At 37.1% G+C, this 8,969-nt stretch overlaps 1 long non-coding RNA gene across 1 annotated transcript; it reads left to right on the top strand.

Annotated features, from left to right (window-relative positions):
• The first annotated feature begins 1,734 nt into the window (after positions 1–1,734).
• LOC145801404 (uncharacterized) lies at positions 1,735–4,968 on the top strand. Its single transcript, XR_014342824.1, has 2 exons — positions 1,735–2,131; positions 3,558–4,968. It is a non-coding gene; the product is annotated as an uncharacterized LOC145801404 (long non-coding RNA).
• Positions 4,969–8,969: the final 4,001 nt, after the last annotated feature.

The following is an 8,969-nucleotide window of genomic DNA, read 5'->3' as shown; positions in this document are numbered from 1 at the left end:
TTCACATTGATAGGAGTGTATAATTGGCCCGCAGCCCGTGGACGGCCCGAAGCCCGATCGCAGCCCGAGGCAGGCTTGGCCCGACCCGTGACAATGTGAATATTCACATTAACATGTTAACATTAACATTGATAGGAGTGTAAAACTTGTCCGCTGCCTGAAGCTCGCCCGCGGCCTGGGGTAGGCCCAGACCCAAACCCGGGCCACCCCGGGCGGCCCACGGGCTTCGGGCCGCCCATGGGACGCGAGTCAATTTTACACTCTTATCAATGTGAATGTTAACATGTCAATGTGAATATTCACATTGTCAACAGGCCGGGCCGGACCCGCCTCGGGCCGCCCACGGGCCGTGGGCGTGTTTTGGGCAGCCATGGGGCACGGGCTAATGTTACACTCTTATCAATGTGAATGTTAACATGTCAATGTGAATATTCACGTTGTCAACGGGTCGGGCCCGCGTCAGCCCGGGGCCGGGCTTCAAGCTGCCCACGGGTCACGGGCTAATCTTACACTCTTATTAATGTTAATGTTAATATGTCAATGTGAATATTCGCATTGTCAACGAGCCGGGCCGGGCCCGCCCTGGGCAGCGGGCGGGCTTCGGGCCGTCCACGGGCCACGGGCCAATTTTACACTCCTATCAATGTGAATGTTAATATGTCAATGTGAATATTCACATTGTCAACGGGCCGGACCGGGCTCGCCCCGGGCTGCCCATGGGACGCGAGTCAATTTTACACTCTTATCAATGTGAATGTTAATATGTCAATGTGAATATTCACATTGTCAACAGGCCAGGTAGGGCCCGCTCCGGGCCGCCCACGGGCCGTGGGCTAGTTTCGAGCAGCCACGGGGCGCGGGCTAATTTTATACTCTTATCAATGTGAATGTTAACATGTCAATATGAATATTTGCATTATCAACGGGTCGGGCCGGGCCCGCCCAGGGCAGCCCACGAGCCGCAGGCGGGTTTCGGGCCGGCCACAGGCCGCAGGCTAATTTTACACTCCTATCAATGTGAATGTTAACTTGTCAATGTGAATATTCACATTGTCAACAGGCCGGGTCGGGCCCGCCCTGACCCGGTCCCGGGCCCGGGCTGCCCACGGGTCATGGGCCAATTTTACACTCTTGTCAATGTTAATGTTAATGTTAATGTTAATATGTCAATGTGAATATTCATATTGTAAACGGGCCGGCCCGGGCCCGCCCCGGGCGACGGGCTGGTTTTGGGCTGCCCACGGGCCGTAGGCCAATTTTACACTCCTATCAATGTGAATGTTAACTTGTCAATGTGAATATTCATATTATCAACGGGCCGGGTCGGGCCTATTTTTTTGGCTTGTGGGCCGGCTCGGTCCGACTCGAATTTTTCCGGGCACCCACGAGGATCGACATGAGCCGGGCCCCTACACATTGACAATATAAACATTTATATTGACGGTGTGAACATTCACATTAAGGGTATTTTGGTAATTATGTCACCCATATAACTTATTAAAACATAAGAAAATAATGTGAACTAAATGGAACATAAGTAGATGAAAAGGACATTTTGGTCTTCTTATCTCAAATTGGACCTAATGGAATAGTCAAAAAGAATATTAGTTGAATGGAATAAAACTCTTAGAAAATGGATTTATCAAAAAAGCTCCATTTTTAAATCACATCGCATTTTTACTTTTTTACATTTTTTTAAAAAAGTTAAAAAAATCAAAAAATCAATTTTTAATCTACATTCCAAAACACTCTAAAATAAAATAAAAAAAATTACTCATCTTATGTATCATTCAAGTAATAAAAATGTTCTTCATTAGATGGGCTAGCTAGAGATTGGGCTAAGCTAGAGAGCCCAGTGACTCTTTAACATAGAATTCCCCTTTTAATCTGTAATCTATTTTTGCCCAAATTACAGCCCATTTACAAACCCTAGAAAAATCTCTTTTGTCGCATTTCATTCGTTTTCCATCGTTACTTTACTCTCATCAGCTGGAGACGACTCCACGGAGCGGCGTTTGCTCTCTCACTATCTCAGACAACGAATCAAGATTCTCAAGTGTTGGTTCCTTCTTCTCTGAGAGCTCTCTCTCTCTCTCGTTCGCTCGCTTGCGACGCTGTCTTCTACAAAATGGTATGTAGAATTATTATTGTTTATGTTTTATTTCATTTGCAGTTAGATCTAGATATATGAATAGATAGAACTATGGTTTGCATAACCTGGGTGTGTATTTTGGTGCCAATATAGTTGAGATGATTAAAAAAAAAGACGAATCATTATATTGACAAGAGGATAAATTGTTAACTTTCGTGTTTTTACAAACATCAAAACTCAAATATTGTTAACGATTTTTGAAAGTCGGAATGTTTAATTTTGTAACTGAAATTACAAATGCAACTTAAATTTATTTGCAAGCTTGCAGATATCTTCAATTTCAAAAAACCTATAATCATTCCTATGGCTAGAAACAAACAACTCCATCACATTCTCTTTAAATCAGTTTTTTAGTTCTTGTAATAATGTATCACATGTAAATGTAAAATTAGCAACTCGAAAATGATGCTCAATGGTAATGTGATCTCTTTGTTGATGAACACGATCCATCGGATGTAAGATCTCAAAGAAGAGGAAGTAGAAAGAGAGAACTACAATAGAGAAATAAGAAGAAGAGGAAGAACTGAAAGTAGAAGTAGTTTTGAAATAGAGATGAAAATGAGTTGAAGAGAGCATTGAAATAACAAAAACGATAAAGGAAAAAACTAAAACAAACAAGTAGAATAAGAGGTAGAAATAACGGATAACATCTAAAGTTGAAGAGTACAGATTGAAACTTGAAAATGCAAATTGAGTTAAAGAAATCTTGAGGGGGCAGGTACTAAATTTCTCAAAAAAATCTTGGAGGGGTGAGCCCATGTAATTTATAAATATTGATTACTAATATCACTATATTTAAGGAGCTTTTTCAAAACTTAAGGGTGGCCACTTCCAGCAGCCACCCCCTCGGTCCATCCCTGTGTATGTATATATATGAGAGAATACATATCATAAAAACAAAATAGCAAAAAGATAAAGAGCTGTTGGAAAATACAGGATTGCTTGTTTGTTTGTGATTAGAGTCGTTTGGTGAAGAGGCCAAGAGCAGTTGAATAATAAACAATTTTATATATTTGGGGGTTCTACAGTAGCTCCCCACAATTGAGGAGCAACTGGGACAGTTCAACTTCCTATAATAGGTGTCCTCTTTAGGGAAGCTGCTGGAGTTGGTTTTATGGGGTGAGACTCTCCAAAATATCTAAAAAGTAGAGGATTGGAGATGCTCCAAGAATTAATTCAATCATTAAGTTTCCAACTACTTAATTTTTTTAAAAAAATTTTAGCATACATTTCAAGAGTCACTTAATTTTGTAAGTGACACTGATGGTGGTTGTCAAACGAATTTATTTAATTTTCACTTAATATGTTAAGTTTTAAGTTTTGAATTAAGTTATCAAACACTAGCTAGATCTGTCTGAAGTTTGTTGTCCATTGACTGCTCTTGGGGTCCCTTTTTCTTGAACAGGCACATAAACGATTGAAGCAACAGTCTTTCCATGATTCTCCACCTGATCAGTTAAGGTTCAGTACCTTGCCAGTAGAGTTGAAACTCGAAGTTCTAGAGTACTTTTCTTCTGAAGAATTGCATTCTTGGTTCAGTGACTTGCCAATAGGGTTGAAAGAAACAATTCTAGAGTACATTCCTTTTGAAGAATTGCATCCAGGGTTCAGTGCCTTGCCAATAGAGTTGAAACTCCAAATGCTAGAGTACTTTTCTTTTGAAGACGCAGCAAGAACAGGCATCTTGTCAAGTACATGTAATTGGTCTGAACATCCACAACTCATACTTAACAAACGCCTCTTTGAAAAGCGCAGCCGATGGATTGAACCCGATGCAATTGCATGGATGCAGAAAGTTTACTGAAATTCTCTAACATCATTCTAAAGGTCCCATTCGAAAGTTTATTCTCCACATTCCGGACATGCAATTTAACTGGGAGCCATTTATAAACAACTGGATAGCATTCCTGTCATGGAAAGGTATCGAGGTACTCTCCCTGGATAATTGGAATATTACTACATATGAGCTTTCTTTATTTCTCTTTGAGTGCTGTGAATTGACACGATTGAAGCTCCGTAATTGTGCATTCCACAAATCATTTGGAAGCTTTCAGAATCTCCGAGTCCTTCATCTTGAGAAAATAGCATTTGGTTCCAGCATAGATCGCGTTCTTACAATCAGCGCCCCATCGCTTGTGTGGTTAGAACTTGTAGATTGCACGGGCTTTCCAATATTTGAATATTCATGCTCCAAAAGTTGGTGATGTTACAATCAGTGCCCCATCGCTTGTGCGGTTAGAGCTTGTAGATTGCATGGGCTTTCAATATTTGAATATTCATGCTCCAAAACTCCAGAATTTTGTTGTTGACAGTAGTGGTGGTATGAGTCGTGATGATGTGAATCAGATGAGCTTAAAGCTGGGGAGACCAACTCTTGAAGAAGAAGGAGACGTTCACTGCTGCATCTGTGGCTGCCGCCGCTGCCTCGGCTGCCTAGGATGGCGAGAGCTGTGTTGTAGAGTAGAATATTTTTTCTATCCCCGTAATGATACAAAATTTGTTTTCTATCCCCGAAGTCAAAGGGCCAGAAGGTGAACCACCTTGAGCTATGGAGAAAAACATAAGTTGCTCTGGATTGGGTTGTGGTTGATATGGATGGATCGTGGGTGGTGTCATACTAGTTAGAGCTCGTATGGCATTGGCTAAAATAGTCAACTTTTTTATGTTGAGATTTTTTTAGTTTGGTTTTTCATGTCTCGTTTAGTTTTTGTTTTTGGGATTTTTTTTGACTTTTGTGAGGAAAAAAATGTAATAATTATGATTAAAAGGTTATATTTTATTTTATTGACTTATATAATTTATTTTGTCTTTTTGTATTTTTTTAGCCTCTGAGAAAACCAAACGAGGGCTTACACATTTTAAAGCCTTGTGCTCATAGGGGTCATACTAGTTACACATGCTCTGTTTATTGGTCATTATTAAGCCTTACTTGGAAGTGTCTTAAATAAATAAGTAATGTGACTTAAATAAGTTAATAAGTTGATTTTTTTTTTTTTATATTCATTTTGTAAAATGTTTAAGATCCAATTTTTTTTCCCTATAATTTTATTTACAATGATGTGACACGATATATGTTAATTTTTAATTTATCACATATTTAATTGTGTGAGATTTATCTCTCTTGTGACACCACTTTGGGTAAATTTAAGGGTTCAATTTATGAGTATGTAGCACTAGTCATTTCTTTTCTCAAAACGTTTCCAATGCTGGAAGCTTTTTCTAAGGATGGCTATCACTTGGGTTTCGTTTGTGGCATAATGATTTATCTCTTTAATTTTGTTTTCTCAATTTCATCTCTAATGATGTGAAATTAGAGAGGAGTATGGGATCACTTTAACATTATTTTTTTTTTGACTTATTACAAACAAATGTATAAAAAATAGAGAGATAGTGTGACGTAAATAAGCTAATAAGTTGACTCTTTTTTTGTTTATCGTTTTGGGTTTGTTATATTCATTTTGTAAAATGATTAAGACTCAATTTTTTTAAGAGTGCTGCTATTAGCACTTACCAAAATTTTTTGGACTCTCCATTTCTTTGGATCCCAACCCTAAATCCTAAATTTTAATAATATTTTTTTGGACACTCCACTTATTACCAAATCTACCCATATTCATAATATTTTCAAAATGAAATGCACACCTACCTAATTTTTCATCCCTCTCCTTTCCTGACTCACTCAATCTTCAGCGTATGGAGCTTTGGTCCAGTACAATTCCTTCGACCTCCCCATTGCGTAAGGATGGTAATTCACTCTCATACCCTTCTTCACTACTGTCCCATCTGGTAACACGTCGTTCTTTAAAGCTTGCTTTCTGTCAATGGGGATGGGTGGGTAGAGTCTCATGGTCTCGCTCAGTGACACGTGTGTGTAAACCATGTCTTTCACTTCTTCGTAGATCGGAGCTTCGGATTTCTTATTGATTTCTTTGAGAATCTCAGTTTCTACATCTGGGTTTTTGGAAACAAGGCAGAAGAACCAGATTAAAGCTTTCATTTAAATGCCCTGAATTCAAGAATCTCGATAGGAGATCAACAGATTCGAGTGATGATTTTGAATTTGTTCACCATTGTGTAGCCGAAAAAATGTATTTTGTTCAGAACTGTTTTGTCGAACAATAATGATCCTGTCAGCACTGTATGTTCGAACAAAATTTGTTCATCACTGTGTAACTTGAATCCATTCCAATTCACAACTTAAAATAACATGAATTAAATCCATTCAAAATACATAACTTAAATCCATTCCAATTCACTCTTTTCCATTCTAAGTTAGTTTAACAAAGTAAATTACATAACTAACTATCTGCATTAATGTTCGGAACCTATGTATTAAACGAAAGGATTATGTTCAGTAATGTATTACTGAACATAATTCTAACAGTCAGCAAACCAGTACCGAACAGTTCGAACGAAATAAGAACGACCGAAAACGACCGAGAATGTTAATACAAGACAGATAAACTTATTAATGGAATGCCGGTCTCACTAGAATTGTTGTCCTCATCCTCCATTGCTCTACACAGTAAAATAAGTGATGAAGTATACGTTTTACTTGAAGCAAAACTTTCAAGTTCAATAGTGTTGATGATGGTGATGAAGATGACACATTCAGGATTTAAGATGATTATGAAAAATAATAGATTTAGGGTTTATATTAGTTGGTTATGAAAAGTAATAGGTTTGGGGTTTACAAACATGGAATACGTATAGTTGGAGTTGGAGTTGGAGGTAGGGGTGGTGGTGGGTGTCCAATATTATAGAGTATTAGTTCTTGTTGATAGATGGGTGTTCCATTTAATAATGTCTTTTAATATAATTTTACTTTAGGGTATAATTGTAATAAAAAAAATTATAAAATGGGGAGTCCAAAGAATTTTGACAGGTGCTAATAGCAGCACTCTTTTTTAATGATTAAGACTCAAATTTTTTTTCTCATAATTTGATCCACAATAATGTAATATAATACATGTTAATTTTTGATTTATTACACATTCAATTGTGTGAGATTTATCTTTCTTCACATCACTATGAATAAATTTAATAGATTATTTTATTTTTACCTTTATATTTTTATACGATTTTCAATGACCTCCCAGATTATTCTTATTTTCATGCGTATTCTCATACTATTTAAGTTACTATCAATTTTGTTATTGCCGTCGCATTTGAAACGAAAAAAGTTAAAAAAATTACATTTTAGCCCAAAATTTCAAAAGAAAGATGCAGATTCACCATTTCTTACTAGCAAACCACCACCAACCACAACTTCAAGCCCTTCTATCTCCTTCGTCATAACTCCGTTTTGCCTTATTTTTACGTCGTTGGATTCAACTCACAGTCTAGTTTTCGTATCACATTTCACACATCTCATTCTTTCTCTTTTTGCATGCTATTGGAGCTCCAAAAGTTGATAAAAAAAAATAAGACTTTTCTTCGAGCTATCTTTCAGATTTCATATCTTTTTCAATTCTTGACGGTTTTACTTCATTCTGTCGCCGTTCTCTTTACCTCACTTCCTACTTCGCCCTACACTGCCTCGCTTTCTTACTTCTTTGTGTAATGGGCGGTTTTAGTATACCGAAAGTTGGTGTGGCGGTAATGGAGTTTGGTGGCAGTCACATATAGAAACTGTTAGGACTGAGACTCTCTCACCAAAAAAACCAACTCACACACAGCTAAACTCTCTCTCTCTCTCTCTCTCTCTCTCTCTCTAACCTTGGATCATACCTCTGTTATACACATACATACATACATAATATATATATATATATAGAGAGAGAGAGAGATTCTCCTACATATCCAATTGAAAGCTCTCTCTCTTTCCAGGTAATTCCCTCATATACATAAATTGCCTATAGTTGCATAATTTACCTACTCAGAAACTCCAACCAAAGCATGCAAGGTTTTGATTTACTATTTATGGCCTTCAATGTAGATGCTTCTATACAGCATTGCATGGTCTTCTTGGATACTTCCTTGCAGCCCAAAAGCTCTTGCAAGTTTTTGTCCTTTTCACAGTAGTGTTATTGCTAATGGTTACCTAAATTGTGTTACCTCTTAGTTTCTCTAACAATTGGAATCTGGTAGGTTCCTTGTTCATATCCGATCAATGGTAAATATGATTTTAAAAATAAATTATTAACAAAAATGTGATCCAATTAAGGGGTTACTGATTTTTTGCAGGTATGAAGTACTTGAAGAGTTTTATACATTGAATGGTTTGGATCATCGAAATGGGACCCGTGGTGAACCCCACGGGCCCAACAGTACGCTCCAGTACACACAATGACTAGAGAGAAGCCTTTCCCGTTAAACATATAATTACCAATATCCAATTATTTTAATTTTTTATATTAATATTTTACTCAACAAGTTTTAAAAAATAAACTATTCGGATCATTGAGATCGGCCTCAAAATTGGCCCATTAAATCCAAACGCTCTCTCAAATTGAGATAACTAATTGGAGAGAATCCAAACCCGGCTCCATTTGATTAGAAAGAAATAAAATATGGAAAGTGAAAATGATAGAAAGTAAAGCGAAATAAAAGGAAAGGAAAAGAAAAGAAAATATCTTTTTTCGTATGAATTTGATTAAGATGAAAATTTTATAAGAACATAGAAATTCTAATTATAAGTATTGACCCATAGATCTCAAAATGTGAAATTGTAATCTAATCAGTTTCATATTTAATTTTGTACACACAAAGGTTCCATTATTTGGAGATTTACGTTTTTGCCCATTTATGTATTGTATTTGTTTTTTGATATTTTGTTTTCGTGATTTACGTGAATGTAACATTTGAAAAAAGCCTA

The sequence above is a fragment of the Camellia sinensis genome, chromosome 10 (assembly GCF_055761805.1).
Source record: "Camellia sinensis isolate YWXY chromosome 10, ASM5576180v1, whole genome shotgun sequence".
NCBI classification, from domain to species: domain Eukaryota; kingdom Viridiplantae; phylum Streptophyta; class Magnoliopsida; order Ericales; family Theaceae; genus Camellia; species Camellia sinensis.
The sequence above is the reverse complement of the archived record's forward strand: the minus strand, read 5'-3'. Positions and strand labels throughout refer to the sequence as shown.